Source organism: Triticum dicoccoides, chromosome 3B, assembly GCF_002162155.2.
Source record: "Triticum dicoccoides isolate Atlit2015 ecotype Zavitan chromosome 3B, WEW_v2.0, whole genome shotgun sequence".
Taxonomy (NCBI): domain Eukaryota; kingdom Viridiplantae; phylum Streptophyta; class Magnoliopsida; order Poales; family Poaceae; genus Triticum; species Triticum dicoccoides.
This window is the reverse complement of record NC_041385.1, coordinates 549,576,229-549,600,569: the sequence shown is the minus strand read 5'-3', so window position 1 is coordinate 549,600,569 and position 24,341 is coordinate 549,576,229.

Genomic DNA, 24,341 nt, shown 5'->3' with positions numbered 1-24,341 from the left:
AGAAGCTAGCCTATGGTATGATTGTTGTTCGTCCTACAGACTAAAGCCATCCGGTTTATATAGACACTGGAGAGGGCTAGGGTTACACAAAGTCGGTTACAATGGTAGGAGATCTACATATCCGTATCACCAAGCTTGCCTTCCACGCCAAGGAAAGTCCCATCCGGACACGGGACAAAGTCTTCAATCTTGTATCTTCATAGTCTTGGAGTCCGGCCGATGATGATAGTTCGGCTATCCGGACACCCCCTAGTCCAGGACTCCCTCAGTAGCCCCTGAACCAGGCTTCAATGACGACGAGTCCGGCGCGCATATAGTCTTCGGCATTGCAAGGCGGGTTCCTCCTCCGAATAATTTATAGAAGATTGTGAACACCAGGATAATGTCCGGCTCTGCAAAATAAATTCCACATACCACCGTAGAGAGAATAACATTTACACAAGTTCAATCTACTGACGTATTTCGTGGCGTGACGTCACACCACTACCAAGCCTTTACTCGAATTGTTTTTATTGTACCACCTCAGCGCGTTTAGCGAAGCGGTTTCCTTGGCACGTCTTGTCGAAGCAGAGATCATGTTCCCCTTATTCCGGGATTCTCATCAATACGGACGTGGGTAACCCAACCGCGCCATTGATTGCGGCGCTTGGGAGATAAGCGAGTTTTATCAGGCCGGTGGGGACACATGTTTTTGTCCGCCCATATAAGGGGATAAAGATCCAACCCTTTTACCTGCGCCTTCTTCCTCCTTGGCTTATCCATCTCCGCGAACTCGAGCTCCAGCGCCCAAGTCCGCACAACTCACCTCAACCTTCTCCAACTATGTCCGGAGCGGGAGGCAAGTGGATGGCCTCCTCCGTCACGGAGGGGCACATCCAAAAGCTGCGCAGTGCCGGATATTTGTCCAGCAACATCGCGCATCGGCTCCCCGATGAGGGAGAGCTCATCCCCACCCCCAGGCCCATGAGAGGGTAGTATTTCTTACCCATTTCCTCCACGGACTGGGCTTCCCACTCCATCCCTTTGTCTGGGGGCTCATGTTCTACTACGGCCTGGATTTCCATGATCTGGCCCCGAATTTCATTCTCAACATCTCGGCGTTTATCGTCGTGTGTGAGGCCTTCCTCTGCATCCAGCCCCACTTCGGCTTGTGGCTCAAGACCTTCAGTGTCAAGCCGAAGGTTGTGAAGGGCAGCCAAGCGGAGTGCGGAGGCTCCATGGTGGGTAGGATGTCCAACGTTATTTGGCTTGAGGGCACTTTCGTGGAAACCATTAAGGGGTGGCAATCGGGGTGGTTCTACATCACCGAGCCGCGTGACTCTGAATGGGCAGCGGCCCCCGAATTCAGATCTGGCATCCCCACACGGCTCACCTCCTGGAAAGAGATCGGCCAGACATGGGGTGATTTGGAGGAGCTGACCGGACTCCAAGCCTGCGTCCAAAAGCTAGTGGACAAGAAGCTCAAGCTTGTCAACGTAGTCCAGGTCATGCTCATCCGCCGGATCCTCCCGTGCCAACGACGGGGCTTCAACATGTGGGAGATTGATCTAGCGCAGCACCAGACTTTGAGCGGGCTCTTCGACATTACGTACGAAGATGTCTGGAAGGTGCTGTTCAAGGGAGCCGAGGCTCCCGCATCCACTACCGAAGATCGCGGATTCAGCTCGCAGCGTCCAGCTGACGAGGTAAGCGATTTTGTCCATTACGGGATGCTTGTTTTCCATAGTTTGACTCTATGTGGGATCTAAACTCCCTTTCCTTTGACAGGACTGGCTGACGAAGGCTGAACAGACTATCTGTCCGGCCCCATTGCCAGAGGACCCAGCGGACGCCTGCCTAACGGGGCTGCTGGCTCCGGCACCCCATGTGGTGCCGGAGAAGAAGGCCAAGAAGAAGGCCACGGGCACTCAAAAGAGTTCCCGTTTTCAGGTGTTATCGGATGACGACTCCGAGGCCGACTCCTCTCACAAAGGTGAGGAGGAGAAGAAGAAAGCCTCTCCCCCAGCGAGGGGAGGGAGGAAAAGGAAGGCCTCCCCAACGAGGGAGGCCGAAGGGTCCAAGAAGGGAAAAACTCTTTCCCCGGACTGCTCTGCCAACGCCAGTGACGACGACGAGGACTGGCCTCCAAGGGCCAAGCCCCTGGCGAGATTTTGAGTATCCGGACTCCCGAATAACTTCATGGTTTTTCTTTTTTGAGACGCAATGTCTTTCTAATGCCGCATACAACCCCGCAGTCCGCCCAAGGATGATCTTCCCGCTTCGTCGAGCGGGTCCTTAGGTGCGTCGGATATGGATTCTCTTCCGACCGCCTCCACCCCCCGTGATGAGGACGATGCCGAGGTGGGATCCCGAGAAGGGACCCACCAGTAGGAGGAGGCCCCGGAGGTGTCGCAGGACAACCTCCCAAACTTTGCACCGGACTTGGCCCCGGAGCCCATAGTGGCTCCGGAGTCCGGCGGGCGACCCCTTCGTAAGAAGGGCAAGACCGTGACGCCGGCAGCCTCCGTCCAACCGGAGGCGCCGGATAGCTTGCTGGAGGCACTCAATGGCGCCTCCATCAAAGAGGAACACCACACTGTTATGAGTGCGGTGATACAGAAGGTTCAGCTCGCCAAGACGGGCTGACCGAAGCCTGCAGCAGCCTTCTAACAGGCTTTGAGGTAAGAATTTTGATATATGTAAAATAGTACCACATAGACAGTAGCCGCTGATGCTCGGTTCGGTGTTCGGAAAGAAAAGCCGGACTGAGGATCTTAAAAATTTATACGCAGGAGTCATAAAAAATATGTCAATATTGGATTGCAGGATGTGCTGCTGACCTCTGCCGCACTGACTGCGGAGGTCAATACTTTGAGGGAAAGCCTCGAGCGGTCCGAGAACGAGCTCGGCCGTGCCAAGAAGCAGCTCGAGGACAAGGAGGGTGAGTAACACCTTATTAAAATTGTACCTTACAAAAAAGGATTTTGGTTGCAAGAAGAATGACAAGGATAACGTGGGTATTGCAGGGGCCACTAACGAGGCGACTACCCTGAAGGAGGCAGTGGCCGCGGCCGAACGTAATGCGGCCGTGGAGCGCACCGAGCGAGAGAAGCAGGAGGCGCGGGTGGCAGAGGTACAGCAAGAGCTCCAGGATCTCGTGAAAAAACATGAGAGCCTGGAGCGTGACTCGAACACTCGAGAGTCTGAGCTTGCATCGGCTCTTGAGAGTGCCAAAGCCGCTAAGGCCGAAGCCTACAAAGCCCTCCAAGAAATCGAGGCGTTGAAGAAAATAGCGGCGGGTAGGGCATTTTTCATGCAAAGTAAGCATGTGAGTGTTAATTACCTATTACTTACCCGAATTCGGAGCTCTCCAGGAGCGTTCGCAGATCTTCCTTGCAGCGTGTCCGATGCTGTCGTGTTCTACCGGGCCGAGGAGGGGAGCTCGACGGAGAAGGTCTTCTGGTCTCAGTATGCTGAGGCCGGACATCCGGTGCCCCTTAGCGACCAGCTGAAGCAGCTGGTCGAGCTCCACAAGGTGGCCGAACAGGCCATGAAGGGCCTCATAGTTCGGCTGTGGCCTAAGGAGGCCATGCCTGGAAGCTACTTCGGCCTGGTGCGGCGGCTGGTGGATGCGTTCCCGTGGATTGAAGTCATCAAGCACTCCGCCTGTATTGAAGGTGCTCGTCGGGCCCTTGCCCGCGCAAAGGTGCACTGGGGCAAGATGGATGCCCAGAAGCTTGTGACGGACCCGCCACCGCAGGGCAAGGACCACCGCACGCCCGAGATGTATTATAAGAGTGTCCTGAAGGGTGCCCGCACTATTGCGGGTGAGTGCTCCAAAGATGTAATATTTGAGTAGACTCGCATTTTGTTATCCTGTGCGCTGAAAACTTAGTTCATATGCGCTAAGCAACGCTTGTTAATTTAAAATATTACCTTCTGTGCGGCTGTTTATCAAATCTGAGAGATGGCAAGTCGTCGGCTTCAGCCCCCATGCCACGAGTGCCCGGGTGTTCGGGATAAACTTGAGCAATCTTGTTCCCATTTTTGGGTCCATCTAGGGAGGCGCTCAACACAGCGAACAAGGCAACCGGACTTATAATGCTTGAACACTCTCACTTAGCCATAGAATTCTATAATTTTAAATTTCGGCGAAGCCCCTAGTCTTCGGAAGGCCGAATTTGGGGCGCTATCCACGCCTGGGCCGGACAAAAGCCGGCTCCTCGCTCTAAGCGGCGTAAGTCTTTAGGGACTCGCAAAAAACCTCTCGAACAGCGACCAGCTCTCGCCTCATCATGACGGTCAGTTTTAGCTTTCTCCACTGAGGCGCTCGCCCAGCTCAACTGGGGCGCAATCGCAGTGGTTCTCCCAGTGCTACCTTAGCCGATACAACGGAACATAAGGTACCAAAACATGGGAGCCGAGCAAACCCAACTATTGACCCAAGACATGATTCGGAGCCGGTGCATATAATGCTATAAGTTCAGGGTGCCACACTTGTGAAAGTGTTTGGACTTATCACACCATGATGCGGGAAACATAAGCCCCTGGTGTATTTAGCCATACCAAAATGTACGGATGCAACAGGTCATAAATGAACATATGTATAAGAAAGAAATGCAATTGGAAGCAAAAAGGTGCTGCATTACTTATTCAAGAAAAACTGCTGTAAATGCAGAACGATACAAATGGTGCGATAAGCAAGGGGTGGGACTATTAAACATGTCCCCCTCCAGGGTAGGCTGCGGAATGGTGCATAAAACAGATTTAATGCTTGTAATGGAGACCACCTGGATATTCGTTGTAGCCTTTCTCCTTCCCTGGCTGTTGCATCGTGAGTTCGGCAGGTCTGCTGCCGGACAGGGCCTCTGGCGAACGGAGTCTTGTGGGTAATAAAAAAGAAAAAGAAAAAAAGAACGACACACTTGAGAGCCCCTGGTGTGGTTGAGCCGCAGTCTGGGCCTATCGTGGTCGTGCCCCTCTCCCCATGCCCATGGTATCTTCAGAGCGTAATGGTATACGCGAAGGACCTGTCTTGACATTTTACAGGGGCTGGGGTTGGGGCTGCACTGCTACGCGTGCTCGGAACGTGCCAGGTGTTCTTGTTGTAGGTTACTCCGGGCGCGTTTAGCCGTGTCTGGCCGCTTAACGGCCGGACTCGAGAATTGCCTTAAGAGGTTGCATTGTACTTCTGCCACGAGAGCCGCTGTATGTTCCTCCGTTCGGAAAGAACGTTCAGTGTTCCCGTTGACCGTGATGACTCCTCAAGGGCCTGGCATCTTGAGCTTGAGGTATGCGTAGTGCGGCACCGCGTTGAACTTTGCAAACGCGGTACGTTCGAGCAGAGCATGATAGCCGCCGCGGAACGGAACTATGTCGAAGATTAACTCCTCGCTTCGGAAGTTATCCGGGGATCCGAAGACCACTTCCAGTGTAACTGAGCCTGTACAATTGGCTTCTACACCTGGTATGACGCCTTTAAAGGTCGTCTTGGTAGGTTTAATCCTTGAGGGGTCTATGCCCATTTTGCGCACTGTATCCTGATAAAGCAGATTCAGGCTGCTGTCGCCGTCCATCAGGACTCTGGTGAGGTGAAATCCATCGACGATTGGGTCTAAAACCAATGCAGCGAATCCGCCGTGGCGGATGGTGGTGGGGTGGTCCCTTCGATCAAAAGTGATCGGGCAGGAGGACCATGGATTGAACTTCGGGGCAACTGGCTCCATCGCGTATACATCCCTGAGTGCATGCTTCCGCTCCCTTTTGGGTATGTGCGTTGCGTATATCATGTTCACCGTCCGCACCTATGGGGGGAAACCCTTCTATCCTCTATTGTTCGGCGGTCGGGTCTCTTCCTCGTCATCGCTATGCAGCCCCTTGTCATTGTTTTCGGCAATTAACTTGTCTGCCTGCTTGAATACCCAACAGTCCCTGTTGGTGTGGTTGGCTGGCTTTTCAGGGGTGCCGTGTATCTGGCACGAGCGGTCGAGTATTCGGTCCAAATTGGACGGACCCGGAGTATTTCTTTTGAATGGCTTTTTCCGCTGACCGGGTTTAGAGCCTCTGAATCCGGCATTGACTGCCGTATCTTCACTATTATCGCCGTTAATGCGGCGTTTGTTTTTGTTGCGACGCGACCTGCCATTACGGTCCTTGATATTCGGACTGCCAGAATTTTTGCTGAGGTTGTTGCTGCGTGCTAGCTAGCTGTCCTCACCCGCGCAGAAGCGGGTCATGAGTGATGTGAGGGCTGCCATGGATTTCGGCTTTTCCTGTCCCAGGTGCCGGGCAAGCCACTCGTCGCGGATGTTATGCTTGAATTCCGCGAGGGCCTTGGTTTTTCTTGGTTAAGAACCGTGTCCAGAATTGTCTGGCCGATTCGTCTGGCTGCTGAATTATGTGGCTTAGGTCATCGGCATCTGGTGGTCGCACATACGTGCCTTGGAAGTTATCGAGGAATGCAACTTCCAGGTCTTCCCAACTCCCGATTGACTCTACTGGCAAGCTGTTAAGCCAATGTCGGGATGGTCCTTTAAGTTTGAGTGGGAGATATTTGATGGCGTGAAGATCGTCACCACGGGCCATGTGGATATGGAGGAGATAGTCTTCGATCCAAACCGCGGGGTCTGTTGTGCCATCGTAAGATTCAATATTCACGGGTTTAAACCCTTCAGGGATTTGATGATCCATTACTTCATCTGTGAAGCATAGTGGGTGTGCGGCGCCTCTGTACTGGGCGATATCACGACGGAGCTCAAAAGAGCTTTGTCTATTTTGTTCGGCCCGGCCGGACTTACTGTGTCCGGCGCGACGGTTGTCGTCACGTATCATGGGGCGCCCACGCGATCCATAGATCGATCTTGATTGTCTTGCCTTATCCTCCAATATATCTCGCAAGTCTGGAGTGTTCCCCTGTGGCCTTGTGCTTTTCGAGCGATGCCGGGGTACGGTTCTAGTGAAGGGCCTAGGGGCCTCTCTGTCGCGACCACGGGGTGGTCGGTCAGCCATATTGTCTGCTGGTGATGCAGGTTCATACGCCTCCTCCTCTAATCGGGGGAGCAGCTTGCGTTTCGGGTAGCTTTTGGAGGGGCGTTCAAGCTCATGCTCTTTGGCCGCGAGGACTTCAGTCCATCTGTCGGCTAGCAGATCTTGATCAGCTCTAAGCTGTTGCTGCTTTTTCTTGAGGCTGTTTGCCGTGGCCATAAGCCTGCATTTAAAACGCTCTTGTTCGACGGGATCGTCAGGCACGACGAATTCGTCATCGTCGAGGCTTGCCTCGTCTCCGGAGGGAGGCATATAATCCTCTACCTCTTCTTCCGCCGTTCTCTCATGAGGGCTGGCGTCTCCGTCCTCCTGCGCTGAATCTTGCTAGAGTGGGTTGTCTTCGGCACTGTCCGGTGTGTTATTATCTCCGGTTCCGGAATCTTCATTCTTGCTGTGGCGGGATTTAGAGCGGCGCCGCTGACGCCGGCGCTTGGGCTGTTTCTTGGAGGGGTCATACTCCGCTGTTCCTTTGCCATTCCCATCCTTTGGGATATCCACCATGTATATGTCATATGATGAGGTGGCTTTCCAGTGCCCGGTAGGCGCTGGTTCTTGGTCGTCTCCGGCATCGTCGTCCATATCGTCGATGTCTTCGGAGTCGTAGTCTAGCATGTCGGTTAGATCGTCGACAGTGGCTACTAAGTGGGTGGTGGGTGGGCTTTGAATTTCTTCGTCGTCCGCATCCCAACCGTCCTGACCGCAGTCCGGCCAGGGCTCTCCTGATAATGAGAGACACTTTAGCGAACTCAAGATGTCGCCGAAAGGTGAGTGTTGGAAGATGTCCGCTGCGGTGAACTCCATGACCGGCGCCCAATCGGATTCGATTGGAGGGGGCGCGGGAGGTTCGGAGTCCGGCAAGGAGTCCGGCACCTCGGAGTCACGAGCTTCATGAGGGACAAGGTCGGTGTTCGGCTCTATCGCCGTAGAGGTTGCAGCCCCCGAGGCGGTGTCTAGCCATCCGTCCTCGATCTGCGCAGCCGGCTCCGAATTGAAGATCGGAGCGGGCTCGAGTGCGGCCTCCAGGGTACTGTCTGGCTGCAGAGCTAAATCATGCCCGTCGTGACAGTGCGACGCCCTTGGCTGTGGCTCGAATCCATCGAAGATCAAGTCCCCGCGGATGTCAGCCGTGCAGTTCAAGCTTCCAAATCTGACCTGACGGCCAGGGGCGTAGCTTTCGATCTGCTCCAGATGGCCAAGCGAATTGGCCCGTAGTGCAAAGCCGACGAATACGAAGATCTGTCCGAGGAGGAAGGTCTCACCCTGGACTGCATCGTTGATGATGATTGAAGAAGCCATCGAGCCTATCGGTGACGACACAGAGGAACTCTCAATGAAAGCACCAATGTCGGTGTCAAAACCGGTGGATCTCGGGTAGGGGGTCCCGAACTACGCGTCTAGGCGGATGGTAATAGGAGACAAGGGACACGATGTTTTACCCAGGTTCGGGCCCTGTTGATGGAGGTAAAACCCTACGTCCTGCTTGATTAATATTGATGATGTGTGTTACAAGAGTAGATCTACCACGAGATCAAGGAGGCTAAACCCTAGAAGCTAGCCTATGGTATGATTGTTGTTCGTCCTACGGACTAAAGCCATCCGGTTTATATAGACACCGGAGAGGGCTAGGGTTACACAGAGTCGGTTACAATGGTAGGAGATCTACATATCCGTATCACCAAGCTTGCCTTCCACGCCAAGGAAAGTCCCATCCGGACATGGGACGAAGTCTTCAATCCTGTATCTTCATAGTCTTGGAGTCCGGCCGATGATGATAGTTTGGCTATCCGGACACCCCCTAGTCCAGGACTCCCTCAGAGGTCTTGAACATGAGGGTCCTACACGACTGCACTTAGTAGCGTTGAAGACTACGGCGTGACCGCCACCGTTTCTCCGCCATGTCTAGACTCTTCTTCGCCGTTCCGGAATCTTCTCCACCACTGTCATTTTCGGACTCTTCCCCGCCGTCAAGTTTGGTGCCATCAACTTTGTGTCGATCGTTCATCTCTTCGTCTAGCCCCATGACGTTATTCCCTGCTATGTGGACGTCCTCATCATCTTATTCTTCTTCACTTATCCACTGAGTATAGCCATCCATAAAACCGTTCATCAGCAGGTGTGCCTTCAAAGTGCCACGATCAAAAGGGTCCAAAAGGACTCCTTCCTTGCATCTTGTACATGGACATCTAATCCTAGTCCAATTATTTGCATACATGTCCATCACTACGGATTGCATGTACCGCTCCACCTTCCATCCACTCACCTTCATGACCGGCTGCACGGTATAACAAGCAAAAGGCTTATAAAATAAATAATGCATGCTTGAAAGTCATATAAAATTTTGGCATGACCTTGCCTAAAAATAGGACATATTGAGTTTGCTCGAAATTCACTGAAACGGGAATAAATTGACATTTCAGCAAAACATAAGCAACTCGAGGGCATGTCACTCTCACAAATCTCTCCATATATATATCCCAAACACACATATTCTCATTCACACACATATTCCCATTCTTGAAATGAACAACTTTTTTACTCACCTATATATCTCCCGAGAGAGACCGAGAGCACGTGGTTAATTATTAGATGATGAGAGAGAACAATCGAGAGAGCATGTCTGGATGGCTAAATAGCTAGCTAGATCTAGTTGTTGGGGAGGAGAGGTGAATCTAGCTAGCTAACTAATGGAGAGGGGTTATGGTGGAGGGGGTCGGGGCATTAATTAATGGGGAGACAAGAGAGGTGTAGGAGAAAGAGAGAGGCCATTTATGGAGGAGGGTGCCATTAATGAGGAGACAAGAGAGTAGGAGGAAGAGAGAAGAAGAGCAACAATGGTGGAGAGTGGAGGGGAAAGGAGGGAGAGAGAGGGAAACATGGGGAGAGGAGGGGGAGGGGTGGAAAGGTGGCACCAGCCGCAACTAGCAGTAGCGCTGCTTAGCAAAAAGCGCTGCTGCTATGGGACTTAGTAGTAGCGCTCTCAAAAAAAGCGCTACTACTAAGTGGGGCCCATTAGCAGTAGCGGCGCAAGAAAATCAAGCGCTACTACTAAACAGTTAGTAGTAGCGCTTGTTTCTGTACAACACTGCAACTCCAGCTACCGTTGGTGGCCTCGTCTGGTCCCACATAGTAGTAGCGTGTTTTTTAATCCCAGTGCTACTACTACAGAGTTACTAGTATCGCTCGCCAGGAAAAGCGCTACTGCTAAATATCAGCAGCGGTTACTATTTTACAGCGCTACTACTATGCTACTATGTATAAGCATTTTCCTAGTAGTGGTAGGCGGGAATTAAACGAATGGATGGTTTTATTGGTTTCGGGGATATAGGGGAAGAGAGAGGGGGGTAGCTAGAAGGAGATTCTTAAGTGTGAGTGTGTGCTTTACCCATCCAGGCGGAAGTTATCTTCACACAAGAAGAGAACAATTCGATGTGGGGTTAGGGCTGAGGGTAATTAACTACGTATGGAGACATAGGAGACCTTAAACGTGCATGTGCACGAGGTATACATGTATACGTGGGATGTTTATGTGTGTGCGCGTGCATGATCGAGATAAAAGAAAGAGGACATAAGTCATAAGATCAAAGACATGGGAGAGACGGATCGGTATGAAAATCTGCATGCATGTGAGAGTGGAGGGGATAAGGCCCGATAATTGAGCATGTATTTTTGTCTTTAAGAGATAGTGGCGTGGGTTGGAGCATGCATCTATGGCGAGCAGAGGGAGCGAGACAAAACGATTGTGCAAAAGAGATCAACCTATAGATGCATGTATGGATAGACAGATATAGCGTGTCTGATAGGAAGCAAGAGTGTGTGCGAGAAAGAAATGTTGAATGAGAAACTACAGATAGATAGAGAGGTAAAGATCCTAGCTAGAGGGACATCAGCTAGTTTGTGTGTTAGAGATGACCGCCGAGTGGTTCAGGGGCTGAAGTTATGTGTGTGTGAGAGAAAGATAGAAAGAGGGCGCATGACTGCATGTAGAGAGAAACATATATAGTGTGCACGATAGGAAGCAAGAGTCAAAGCGAGAAAGAAGGTTGATGGAGAAATAGATAAATAGAAAGATAAATATGCTAGCTAGTGTGTATTAGAGATAAGAGTCGAGTGGATTAGAGGGCTGAGTTATGTGTGTGGGTGTGAGAGAGATAGAGAGAGGGTGCATGTGAGTCACATACAAACAAATATGAGATAGAAATGAGATCCCGTCAGACGGAATTTTGTGTTTGCGAGAGAGAAAGATATTTCACAACCAGAGTGATATCTAGAGAGACATATCAGGGGACGCGCGATATCTCTAGGGAGAGAGAGAGAGTGTGTGTGAGCGACATACAAGAGAATGTGGAGAGATATGAGACCCCGGGAGACAAAGTTTGTATTTGTGTGTGAGAAAAAGATATCTAAGAGGAAGCAGAGTCGTACCTTCTCATACCTAAGGAGCACAAGACATCTCTGTGTGAGAGGGGGGTGCGAGTGGCACACAAGGGAATAGTAGAGAGAAATGAGACCCCAGGAGATGAAGTTTGTGTTTGTGTGAGAGAAAGAGATTTCACAGGGAGAATCATAGTTAGAGACACATATCAGGGAGCAAGGTATACTAGAGAGAGATAGACTGAAGGTCGAGGGAGAGAGTACCGTCAGTGTGTTACGAAGATAAAAGATCATTGTCGACATACAAGTAGCACAAGAGATACCCGAGAGACGATGAAGGCGTATTGATCTAGAGAGATATATAAGCATGAGTGATAGCTATATGAGACAGATATCTGGATTAAAGGGGATTCAAATATTTAAACTAGAGACCACGACATCGATAATATCATATCGAAAATTGGTTTATCAAACATGCATATTCATTTGAATTTGGGGACACGTGTAATGTTATATAGTTTATCAATATTAGTGATCCATAGATTCTTTAATTAGAGACAATGCATGGTTTATATGCAATTAATGTCTAAACGGGATTACACTATATGTTGCGTGTGTGAAACACATTATACATGTTTGAGAAGTAAAAAAATAGAACCGCATGAAACACACATTAATTGGAGATAGTTAGCGAGGAATGCATACATTGGATTTCAACATAAAGTGGTTTCAAATATTTGAAAATCCAAATTAAGATGGATCCAGCCTTATGAATCTAAGATCATGCCATTTGTAAACCATATTTATGTATAAAGGGTGTTGTGCCTTTGAAAGTATATATATAAAATATGATGTATATAGCTTTGTTTCGAATACAAAATGGGTCCTGCCCGAAAAACTACAAACTGGATTCGAATTGAGTTGACACGGTAAACGTGCACTCTTTCTGTGCAAAAATTAGAACGAAGCAGGGAAAGTCGCAATAACCGCACGAAACCAAAATCTATGAGATGGAAATTACTTCCTATCCCTGACACGCAAAGCATATCAGCTCGATTTCTATAGGTTTCGGGGTAGGCTTTTAATTTCACCCAAACGTGACATAACCGCCTCCGCCTCTCACCTCCTCGGATTCCTACATGGTGGGCGCCAAAACACAGTTTCTCCTCGGCTGAAACCGCCTCTGACCTCCCTCCCCGATTCATACACGGTGGGCGCCAAAACAAACTCTCGTCGGCCGAAATCTCCATCGGCAAATATTTGGTGTATGCGAGATTACCGTCCTATCCCCAACCGACTATTATTGTTGTGATGTAGGAAATTTTGAACGGGGGCTAAGTTTGTAAATTTGCTCGCATTTTAGACAAGCGTGCCCTGAAGGCATGGTTCCCCCTTCTCTCTCCCTCCATTTCCACATTCGTACTCCATGGGCGCCAAAACACCCTCTCCACCCCAGCCTCCTCTGTCCGCCACCCCATCCACCGCCGTCCTCCTCCACCATGCCGGAGCTGATACCCTGACGATGTCGTCCATTACAAGAGAACGACCTCTCTCATCCATGGCTTCGGACCAGGATCCTTGATTCGCGTCCTCTCGCTTCATCCACTGAAAGCACAAGTGCTCCCTGGGTGATTTTGGTAATTTATGTCAACATATCTCTTGTTGGACTAATACTTTTACCTAGTATGTTTCAGATAAAGTTCAACAATGGAGTGGCATGGACTAGAGGATGTGGAACCCCTTCAAGATGCTAAGGACAAAGGATTGGCTCAAGCTCAAAGCACAAGACTCTACATTTTCTATTTTAGTGATCCAAGATCACATTGAGTCTATAGGAAAAGCAAATGCTATCAAGAGGGGATGAGGTGTTGCTTAATGGCTTGATTGCTCAAAGTGCTTAGTGATATGCTCCAAAGCCCTCAACCACTTTCTCACATCCACATATGTCCCAAACCAAAAGTCAAACTCGGCACTACCGATTCTTTCTATCCGGCGCCACCGAGTTCAGATGTCATAGACACTGTCACAAAACCCGAATCAAGTCGGTCTCACTGATAGGGATCTCGGTCTCACCGAGATGGGATTGTAATCTCTTTGTATGTAGCCATTACCAAAATCGGTCCCACCGAGTTTGTGTAATTGGTCCTACCGAGATTACAATGCAAACTCTCTATTCCTCTTCATAACATTTTGGTCCAACCGAGATGAGCAAATCGGTCCCACTGAGTTTGCCTGACCAACTCTGTGGTTAGCTTATTACCAAAATCGGTCCCACCGAGTTTGTGTAATCGGTATCACCGAGATTACTTTATGCCCTAACCCTAACCACATCGGTCCCACCGAGTTGACATGTCGGTCCCACCGAAAATCCTAACGGTCACATTATTTACTAAATCGGTCCGATCGAGTTTCATGATTCGGTCCCACCAAGATTGGTAAGTCGTGTGTAACGGTTAGATTTTGTGTGGAGGCTATATATACCCCTCCACCCACTCTTCATTCATGGAGAGAGCCATCAGAACATGCATATACTTCCAACATGCATTTTCTGAGAGAGAACCACCTACACTTGTGTTGAGGCCAAGATATTCCATTCCTACCATATGAATCTTGATCTCTAGCCTTCCCCAAGTTGCTTTCCACTCAAATCTTCTTTCCACCAAATTCAAATCCTGTGAGAGAGAGTTGAGTGTTGGGGAGACTATCATTTGAAGCACAAGAGCAAGGAGTTCATCATCAACACACCATTTGTTACTTCTTGGAGAGTGGTGTCTCCTAGATTGGCTAGGTGTCACTTGGGAGCCTCCAATAAGATTGTGGAGTTGAACCAAGGAGTTTGTAAGGGCAAGGAGATCGCCTACTTCATGAAGATCTACCCTAGTGAGGCAAGTCCTTCGTGAGCGACGGCCATGGTGGGATGGACAAGGTTGCTTCTTCGTGGAACCTTCATGGGTGGAACCCTCCATGGACTCGCGCAACCGTTCCCCTTCATGGGTTGAAGTCTCCATCAACGTGGATGTACGGTAGCGCCACCTATCGGAACCACGTCTCAAAAATCTATGTGTCTCCAAATTGCGTTTGCACACTCCAATCCCATCCCTTTACATTCTTGCAATTTGCATGCTTTACTTTCCGCTGCTCATATACTCTTTGCATGCTTGCTTGTTATGTATTGTGAATGTTAAACTTGTGCCAAAACTCCACTTAAACATAAAGAAATTAGAAAATGCAACTTCTCTCACTTGGTGTCAAATCACCCCCCCCCCTAAACACCTCTTCTCGGTCCTTTCAATTGGTATTAGAGCTTTGGTCTCCATTGCTTTAGTTTAAACACCATTAGAGGAAGATGGATGAGTCTACTTTGGGGAGTCCTAGACATAGAGTGCCTATACTTGATGGAGAGTAATTTTATGAGTGGAAAAATGAGATGCTTGTGATTTTCAAGGAATATCATTTGAACAAGTACATTGCTAGCCCTTGTGCACCTCATGCTGATCCTATGCATCCTACTCTTGATGAGTCAATTGACATGATTCGAAATCTTAGAACTATTGATCTTATCACTAGAGGTTTGCCTAGAAACTTCATAGCTTGCTTGCCTAATCTTAAGTGTGCCTACACCATATGGAAATTTCTTGAGGAATGTTTTCCAAATTATTCCTTGAAAAATCAAGATGAAATTCTCCATAAGTCTATTGCCTTGAGTAAGATGAATTCCAATGATCCTATGTTTGGTGATTGTCTATTTGAGCTTACAAATCGTATGCGTGCCAAAGGAGATGTTGGAATTATTAGCGATATTATTTCCGAAGCTACTAGAATTCGTAAATAAAATCATTGTCAAATCACTCTAACGAATCACCCTCTCTAGGAATTGATCCACCACATGACGATGTTGAACATGAGTACTATGATGAGGATGATGATAGTGACTTTGATCTTGATGATGCAATGAGACACTTTGGTCTTATGGAAAATCTTTGGGGATATATGGCAGGAGGAAAGGAATGGGTTCCTGATAGTGGATGTACCGATCACATGATCGGAGATAAATATATGTTTCATGAGCTTGCTGAAAACGACGGCCCTCGGAAGTATGTCACTTTCGGTGATAACTCAAAGGGTAAGGTGGTTGGCCTCGGTAAGGTGGCCATCTCACATGATAGCTCCATACAAAATGTCATGCTCGTTGAATCTCTTGGATACAATTTACTTTCAGTATCTAGACTTGCTGATTTTGGTTTCAATGCCCTATTTACTGAAGTAGATTGCCAAGTTTCGTAGAGATAATCATAAAATGGTCTTTACCGGCATTCGTAGAGGTGATCTTTACATTGTTGATTTCACTAAAAAGGCTCAACCTAGAACTTGCTTTATTGCTAAATCCTCTAAAGGTTGGTTATGGCATAGGCGATTAGGTCATGTGGGCATGTGAAACCTTGACAAGCTTATTAAAGGAAATCATATCCTTGGCGTTAACAATGTCATATTTGATAAGGATAGACTTTGCAGCGCTTGTCAAGCAGGTAAACGGGTTGGAGGAAGGCATCCCGTGAAGAACATCATGACCACAAGGAGGCCACTCGAGCTACTTCACATGGATCTTTTTGGTCCCAACGCCTACAAAAGTCTCGGTGGAAATTCTTTTGGTCTAATTATAGTTGATGATTTTTTAAGATTTACGTGGGTGTTCTTTCTCGATGATAAATCGCAGGTCCAAAAGATCTTCAAAAACTTTGCTAGGAAGGCCCAAAATCAATTTGAAGTGAAGATCAAGAAGGTTTACAGCACAACGGAACGGAGTTCAAGAATGCAAATGCGGACACCTTTCTTGACGAAGAAGGGATTTCACATGAGTTCTCGGCTACGTGCACACCTCAACAAAATGGAGTTGTTGAGAGGAAGAACCGGACGCTCATCGAAATGGTGAGAATGATGCTTTATGAGTACAAGACGCCGAAGCACTTTTGGGCAGAAGCGGTTGAGACAGCTTGTCATGCAACAAATCGCTTGTATCTTCACAAGCTACTCGGCAAGACGACATACGAGCTCCACAGCGGTAACAAACCCCAAGTTGGATACTTTCGAGTATTCGTCTCAAAGTGCTACATTCTTGATAAGCATCGTCGTTCTAAATTTGCTTCTAAATCTCATGAAGGTTTCCTACTTGGTTATGGGTCAAACTCTCACACTTACCGTGTCTACAATAATTTCACCCGAAAGGTTGAAGAGACGGTAGATGTGAAGTTTGATGAATCTAACGGCTTGCAAGTAGAGAAATTGCCAACTGATGTAGGAGACAAAGACCCTTCAGAAGCAATCCAAGACTTGTCTATTGGCAAGATTCTTCCAACGGAGGTGAAGGAGAGTACCTCGTCCGTCCAAGTGGAAGCTTCTACCTCACGACAAGGTGAACCAAGAGTTGATACAGAAGCATCCACAAGTGGAACGCACCAAGATGAAGAAAATGAGGAAGTACACCAGGATGAACATCAACAACATTCTTCTCCACCACGACAAGAGAACGACAACTTCAGCAACGAAGAAGACCAAGAAGAAGAACAAGATGAAGAAGATGTTCCACCAAGATCCAAGCAAAAGCTTTCATGAGTTCGGGCAAGAATTGCTAAAGACCATCCCGTCGAGCAAATATACAATGATATCCAAACCGGGAGAATCACTCGCTCTAAAACTCGTCTAGCTAACTTTTGTGAACACTATTCATTCATCTCTAGCATTGAACCCATGAAGGTTGAAGAAGCATTGGAAGATCCGGATTGGATAAGCGCCATGCATGAAGAGCTACACAACTTTGAGAAATCAAGTTTGGACATTGGTTGAGAAGCCCGACAACAACCACATCGGTACCAAATGGGTATTTCGCAACAAGCAAGATGAAGATGGACAAGTAGTTCACAAAAAAACACGTCTCGTCGCTCAAGGCTACACTCAAGTCGAAGGTATGGACTATGGTGAGACATACGCCCCCGTTGCTAGACTTGAGTCCATTCGCATCTTACTTGCCTATGCTAATCACCATGACATCACCTTGTACCAAATGGACATTAAAAGTGCTTTTCTAAAAGGTGAAATAGATAAGGAAGTTTATGTTAATCAACCTCCCGGATTTGTCAATCCTAAGAAACCTAATCATGTTTACAAACTTCACAAAGCACTTTATGGTCTTAAACAAGATCCTAGAGCATGGTATAAATGCTTGACCAAGTTCCTCATTGAAAAAGGCTTTGAAATCAGAAAAATTGATTCTACTCTTTTTACTAAAAGGGTTAATGGATAACTATTTGTGTGCCAAATCTATGTTGATGATATTATATTTGGTTCGACTAACCCACACTTTAGTGAGAAGTTTGGAAAGCTAATGTCGGAGAAGTTTGAGATGTCGATGATGAGTGAACTCAAATTCTTTCTTGGTTTGCAAATCAAGCAAACTAAGGAAGGTACCTTTGTCTCTCAAACAAAGTACACCAAGGACTTATTCAAGAAGTTCAATATGCAAGAATGCAAAGGTAAGACTACACCCATGCCTACTAGTGGACATCTTGATTTGACCAAAGATGGTGAACCGATTGATCAAAAGGTTTATCGCTCTATGATTGGTTCATTGTTATATCTATGTGCTTCACATCCCGATATTATGCTAAGTGTGTGCATGTGTGCACGATATCAAGCGGCTCCTAACGAATGTCATCTTAAGGCCGTGAAAAGGATAGTGAGATACTTAATTCATACACCAAATTTTGGCATTTGGTATCCAAAGAGGGCCTCTTTCAATCTTGTTGGCTACTCCGGCTCGTACTATGCCGGTGACAAGGTTGATAGAAAGTCCACTTCGGGTACTTGTCAATTTCTTGGTAGATCTCTTGCATCTTGGTCTTCCAAGAAACAAAACTCGGTATCCTTATCCACCGCCGAAGGAATACATTGCCGCTGGTTCATGTTGTGCTCAATTACTTTGGATGACCCAAACTCTTAAGGATTATGGGATATATGTGAAACATGTTCCATTACTTTGTGACAATGAAAGTGCTATCAAGATTGCTCACAATCCCATGCAACATTCTCGAACTAAGCATATTGAAGTTCGTCATCATTTCATTCGAGATCATGTTGCCAAAGGGGACATTAATCTTAAGCATGTTCGCACAGATAAACAATTAGTGGATATATTCACTAAACCACTTGATGAGAAAGTGTTTTGCAAGTTAAGAGGTGAATTGAACATCATTGATGCTTCAAACTTAGAGTAGGAACTCCATTTGGATACATGCAAGGCATGAGCCTATGACTAATCCTTGATATTATTCTCATGTCGCTATTTAAATATCTTGGATATATTTGTACCCTTGCATGCTATCTAACCCTTGTAGGTACTTGGATGAATCTAAATCTATGAGATTGCAACACACTCACATCTTGAGCAAATATCTACATCACCAAGTCTCTACACAACGGTGGTAGAAGACAAGGAAGCATGAAACCCTTCTAACATATCCTTTGACAAATTCTATTTTGAACTTTATGATTGTCATGTTGGATACACAAGTGCTCTTCCTTGCAAAACTAACACATGTAGGTAGATGAACTCACATTTCAAGTGGTGCTCCCAACTCTTGATGAGCTACATCAACTTTGAGCAATCCACACAAGTTCAACTACATGATCATGATCAACACCACCACCCAAGGTATGTTATTCCATCGTAGAGAAGCTTTACTCCAAGACATGAGTCAAAGCAACTCAACAAGATGTGAATACATCAAAATGCTTAAACAAAAAATGGTAACCCCATTTTGAGCTTAAACAATGAGTATGACCTATGATCAAGTGATCTCACTTGACTCCTATGTCAATATACTCTAACATAGGTGACTTTGTCGCCGACCAATTCTAGATGAAGTTCTCTCGTGTTCTTTTTCTGTGCTCTTGCATTTGTCTCATGCATATTTGTTTCCCCTTTCAAAAAAAACTTCATCTAGATTTCTTTTCTTTTTCTTGTTCTGCATTTCCCTGCATCCAATTCTTTGCAAATCCTTCAGTTAATTCCTTGCACATCCTTGTGAGATCTTACTTGTCTAGTGAGCTGAGGTGACAAGTGTTTTCTCTGTCATGAACTCGGTCACACCGGTCTGTTGTGTTCGTTCCAACCGAAATCTTTTGGTGCAACCGAAGCACACAACTCGGTGCCACCGATTTCACAGTAGGAAAGACATCTTGCCACTTGTTCCTGTATTCTTTTGATCCAGCTCCACTCAATGAATCTTGTCCTCTACCAGCATCACTTTCGCCTTGCTGCTTTGTTTTGTGCCTCAAGGACCAAACCCATTTGTAACAAAAATCCAGAAGAACCCTTCTTGGAAATTGATGTCAAAGGGGGAGAGAGAGATCACATCAAAGCTTAATCATATCTATAAGGGGAGAGAATACTCAAGGGGAGAGAGAGTAATCTTCAAGGACCCCAGATGCTTGGTGTCCAAGAGGAGAGAAGTCACATGTCTTTAAGAGGGGAAAGACATGCTCATATTTTTTGTTTGCATTAGCTCTGTTTCTCTTCTTTGAGCTCTGATTTTCTGTACCCTATCTTCTCCCAGTATCCCGTGCTAGATTCAGGGGGAGCAAGACATCTAAGGGAAGGAAATCCTTGAATTCATTGCACATCTTTACCTTTGGGGACATGACTGTCAATGGAGTACTTAGTACTCACTCTCTACATGTCATCCCAGTCTTGGTACTCTTGTGGTTTCTTTTGTTTGCTCTGGCTAGTAGGTGCGTCTGTGTTATCTAACCTTGTTTACGCAGGTTCATTCCATCCTAAGCCAACTCAAGACCACAAGGTAAGTATATGCATCATAGTCATGTGTATGAGGATCTCTTGCTGATGTACATATTGTTTGCAAGAAGGACTCATGAGCATGAAGGTACTTTTTCCATATTCACATCTTTTGCTCTGATGCATATAGCCAAGATACATGTAACACATTGCTTACTCTGTCATGCTTATGCATTCACATGCTCCTATATTCCATATTTACATGATTGCATACATGTAAGGGGAGCCTATGCATGTTACATGTTTTTCCAAAGCTTTACTTATTATTCTCTATATCTTTATCTAAAGCTTTAATGTATGTTGTCATCAATTACCAAAAAGGGCGAGATTGAAAGCACAAGTGCTCCCTGGGTGATTTTGGTAATTTATGTCAACATATCTCTTGTTGGACTAATACTTTTACCTAGTATGTTTCAGATAAAGTTCAACAATGGAGTGGCATGGACTAGAGGATGTGGAACCCCTTCAAGACGCTAAGGACAAAGGATTGGCTCAAGCTCAAAGCAGAAGACTCTACATTTTCTATTTTAGTGATCCAAGATCACATTGAGTCTATAGGAAAAGCCAATGCTATCAAGAGGGGATGAGGTGTTGCTTAATGGCTTGCATGCTCAAAGTGCTTAGTGCTATGCTCCAAAGCCCTCAACCACTTTCTCACATCCACATATTTCCCAAACCAAAAGTAAAACTCGGCCCTACCGATTCTTTCTATCCGGCGCCACCGAGTTCAGATGTCATAGCCACTACCACAAAACCCTAATCAAGTTGGTCTCACCAATAGGGATCTCGGTCTCGCCGAGATGGGATTGTAATCGCTCTGTATGTATCCATTACCAAAATCGGTCCCACCGACTTTGTGTAATCGGTCCTACCAAGATTACAATGCAAACTCTATGTTCCTCTTCGTAACATTTCGGTCCAACCGAGATGAGCGAATCGGTCCCACCGAGTTTGCCTGACCAACTCTCTGGTTAGCTTATTACCAAAATCAGTCCCACCGAGTTTGCCTGACCAACTCTCTGGTTAGCTTATTACCAAAATCGGTCCCACCGAGTTTGTGTAATCGGTCTCACCGAGATTACGTTATGCCCTAACCCTAACCACATCGGTCCCACCGAGTTGACATGTCGGTCCCACCGAAAATCCTAATGGTCACATTATTTAGTAAATCGGTCCGACCGAGTTTCAAGATTCGGTCCCACCGAGATTGGTAAGTCGTGTGTAACAGTTAGATTTTGTGTGGAGGCTATATATACCCCTCCACCCACTCTTCATTCGTGGAGAGAGCCATCAGAACATGCCTACACTTCCAACATACATTTTCTGAGAGAGAACCACCTACACTTGTTTTCAGGTCAAGATATTCCATTCCTACCATATGAATCTTGATCTCTAGCCTTCCCCAAGTTGCTTTCCACTCAAATCTACTTTCCACCAAATCCAAATCCTGTGAGAGAGAGTTGAGTGTTGGGGAGACTATCATTTGAAGCACAAGAGCAAGGAGTTCATCATCAACACACCATTTGTTACTTCTTGGAGAGTGGTGTCTCCTAGATTGGCTAGGTGTCACTTGGGAGCCTCCGACAAGATTGTGGAGTTGAACCAAGGAGTTTGTAAGGGCAAGGAGATCGCCTACTTCGTGAAGATCTACCCTAGTGAGGCAAGTCCTTCATGGGCGACGACCATGGTGGGATAGACAAGGTTGCTTCTTCGTGGACCCTTCGTGGGTGGAGCCCTCCGTGGACTCGCGCAGCCGTTACCCTTCATGGGTTGAAGTCTCCATCAATATGGAAGTACAATAGCACCACCTATCGCAACCACATCTCAAAAATATCCGTGTCTCCAAATTGTGTTTGCACACTCCAATCCCATCCCTTTACATTCTTGCAATTTGCATGCTTTACTTTCCGCTGCTCATATACTCTTTGCATGCTTGCTTGTTATGTATTGTGAATGTTAAACTTGTGCCAAAACTCGACTTAAACATAAAGAAATTAAAACTGCAACTTCTCTCACTTAGTGTCTAATCACCCCCCCCCCCTCTAGACACCTCTTCTCGATCCTTTCATCCGCGCCATCGTCCTCCTTGCCGAGGCCGCTCGTACGACCATGTCGTCCACCGCGCCAGGATATTTCCCTCGCCGCCACCGCCTGCCCTCCTAGATCTGCTTCCATGCTACCGACAGCCATCGTTACCGCAGTACCCTCAACGCTTCGGTAGATGCTTACACGGTGCAACACCAGAGGCGGTACTCTTTCGTATCTGGTTATTTATGTCAGCAAGATAATAGATGCCATTGCTTTAATGTGATTTCATGTCCATCACTTAGGATCTTTGTCGGTGTCAAAACTGGCGGATCTCGGGTAGGGGGTCCCGAACTGTGCGTCTAGGCGGATGGTAACAGGACACAAGGGACACGATGTTTTTACCCAGGTTCGGGCCCTCTCGATGGAGGTAAAACCCTACTCCTTCTTGATTAATATTGATGATATGGGTAGTACAAGAGTGGATCTACCACGAGATCAGAGAGGCTAAACCCTAGAAGCTAGCATATGGTATGATTGTTGTTCGTCCTACGGACTAAAACTCTCCGGTTTATATAGACACCGGAGAGGGCTAGGGTTACACAGAGTCGGTTACAATGGGAGGAGATCTTCATATTGTATCGCCAAGCTTGCCTTCCATGCCAAGGAAAGTCCCATCCGGACACGGGACGGAGTCTTCAATCTTGTATCTTCATAGTCCGGGAGTCCGGCCGAAGGTCATAGTCCGGCCATCCGGACACCCCCTAATCCAGGACTCCCTCAGTAGCCCCTGAACCAGGCTTCAATGACGACGAGTCCGGCGCACAAGTTGTCTTCGGCATTGCAAGGCGGGTTCCTCCTCCGAATACTTCATAGAAGATGTTGAACACCAGGATAGTGTCCGGCTCTGCAAAACAAGTTCCACATTCCACCGTAGAGAGAATAATATTTGCACCAATCAGATCTGCTGACGTATTACGCAATGTGACATCACGCCACAACCAGGCTTTTGTTCATTATACCGCTCCACCTCAGCGCGTTTAGCGAGGTGGTTTCCTTGGCACGTCTTGTCAAAGCGGAGATCGTGTCCCCTTATTTCGGGATTCTCATCAATACGGGTGTGGGTAACCCAACCGCGCCATTAACCGTGGCGCTTGGGAGATAAGCGAGTTTTATTAGGCTGGTGGGAGCTCGTAGTTTCGGCCGCCCATATAAGGGAATAAGAATCCGCCCTTTCCATTCACGCCTTCTTCCTCCTTTGCTTATTCGTCCCTGCGCGCTCGAGCTCCAACGCCCAAGCCCGCACTTCCCACCTCAACCTTCTCCAATCATGTCCGGAGCGGGAGGTAGATGGATGGCCTCCTCCGTCACGGAGGGGCAAATCAAAAAGCTGAGGAAGGTCGGATACTTGTCTGACGACATCGTGCACCGGCTTCCGGATGAGGGGCAACTCATCCCCACCCCTAGGCCCCATGAGAGGGTTGTATTTCTCCCCCATTTCCTCCGCGGACTGGGTTTTCCTCTTCACCCGTTCGTCCAGGGGCTCATGTTCTACTACAGCCTGGACTTCCACGATCTGGCCCCGAACTTTATCCTCAACATCTTGGCGTTTATCATTGTGTGCGAGGCCTTCCTCTGTATCCAGCCCCACTTCGGCTTATGGCTGAAGACTTTTAATGTCAAGCCGAAGGTAGTGGACGGGTGCCAAGCGGAATGCGGAGGTGCCATGGTGGGTCGGATGGCCAACGTCCTATGGCTCGAGGGCTCCTTCGTGGAGACAATAAAGGGATGGCAATCGGGGTGGTTCTACATCACCGAGCCGCGCGATCCCAAATGGGCGGCGGCCCCCTAATTTCGATCTAGCTTCCCCACATGGCTCACTTCCTGGAAAGAGACGGGCTTAACATGGGGGGATTCGGAGGAGCTGACCGGACTTCAAACCTGCGTCAAAAAGCTGGTGAACAAGAATCTCAAGCTTGTCAATGTAGTCCAGGTCATGCTCATCCGCCGGAACCTCCCATGCCAACAATGGGCCTTCAAATTGTGGGAGTTTGATCCGGCACAACACCAAACC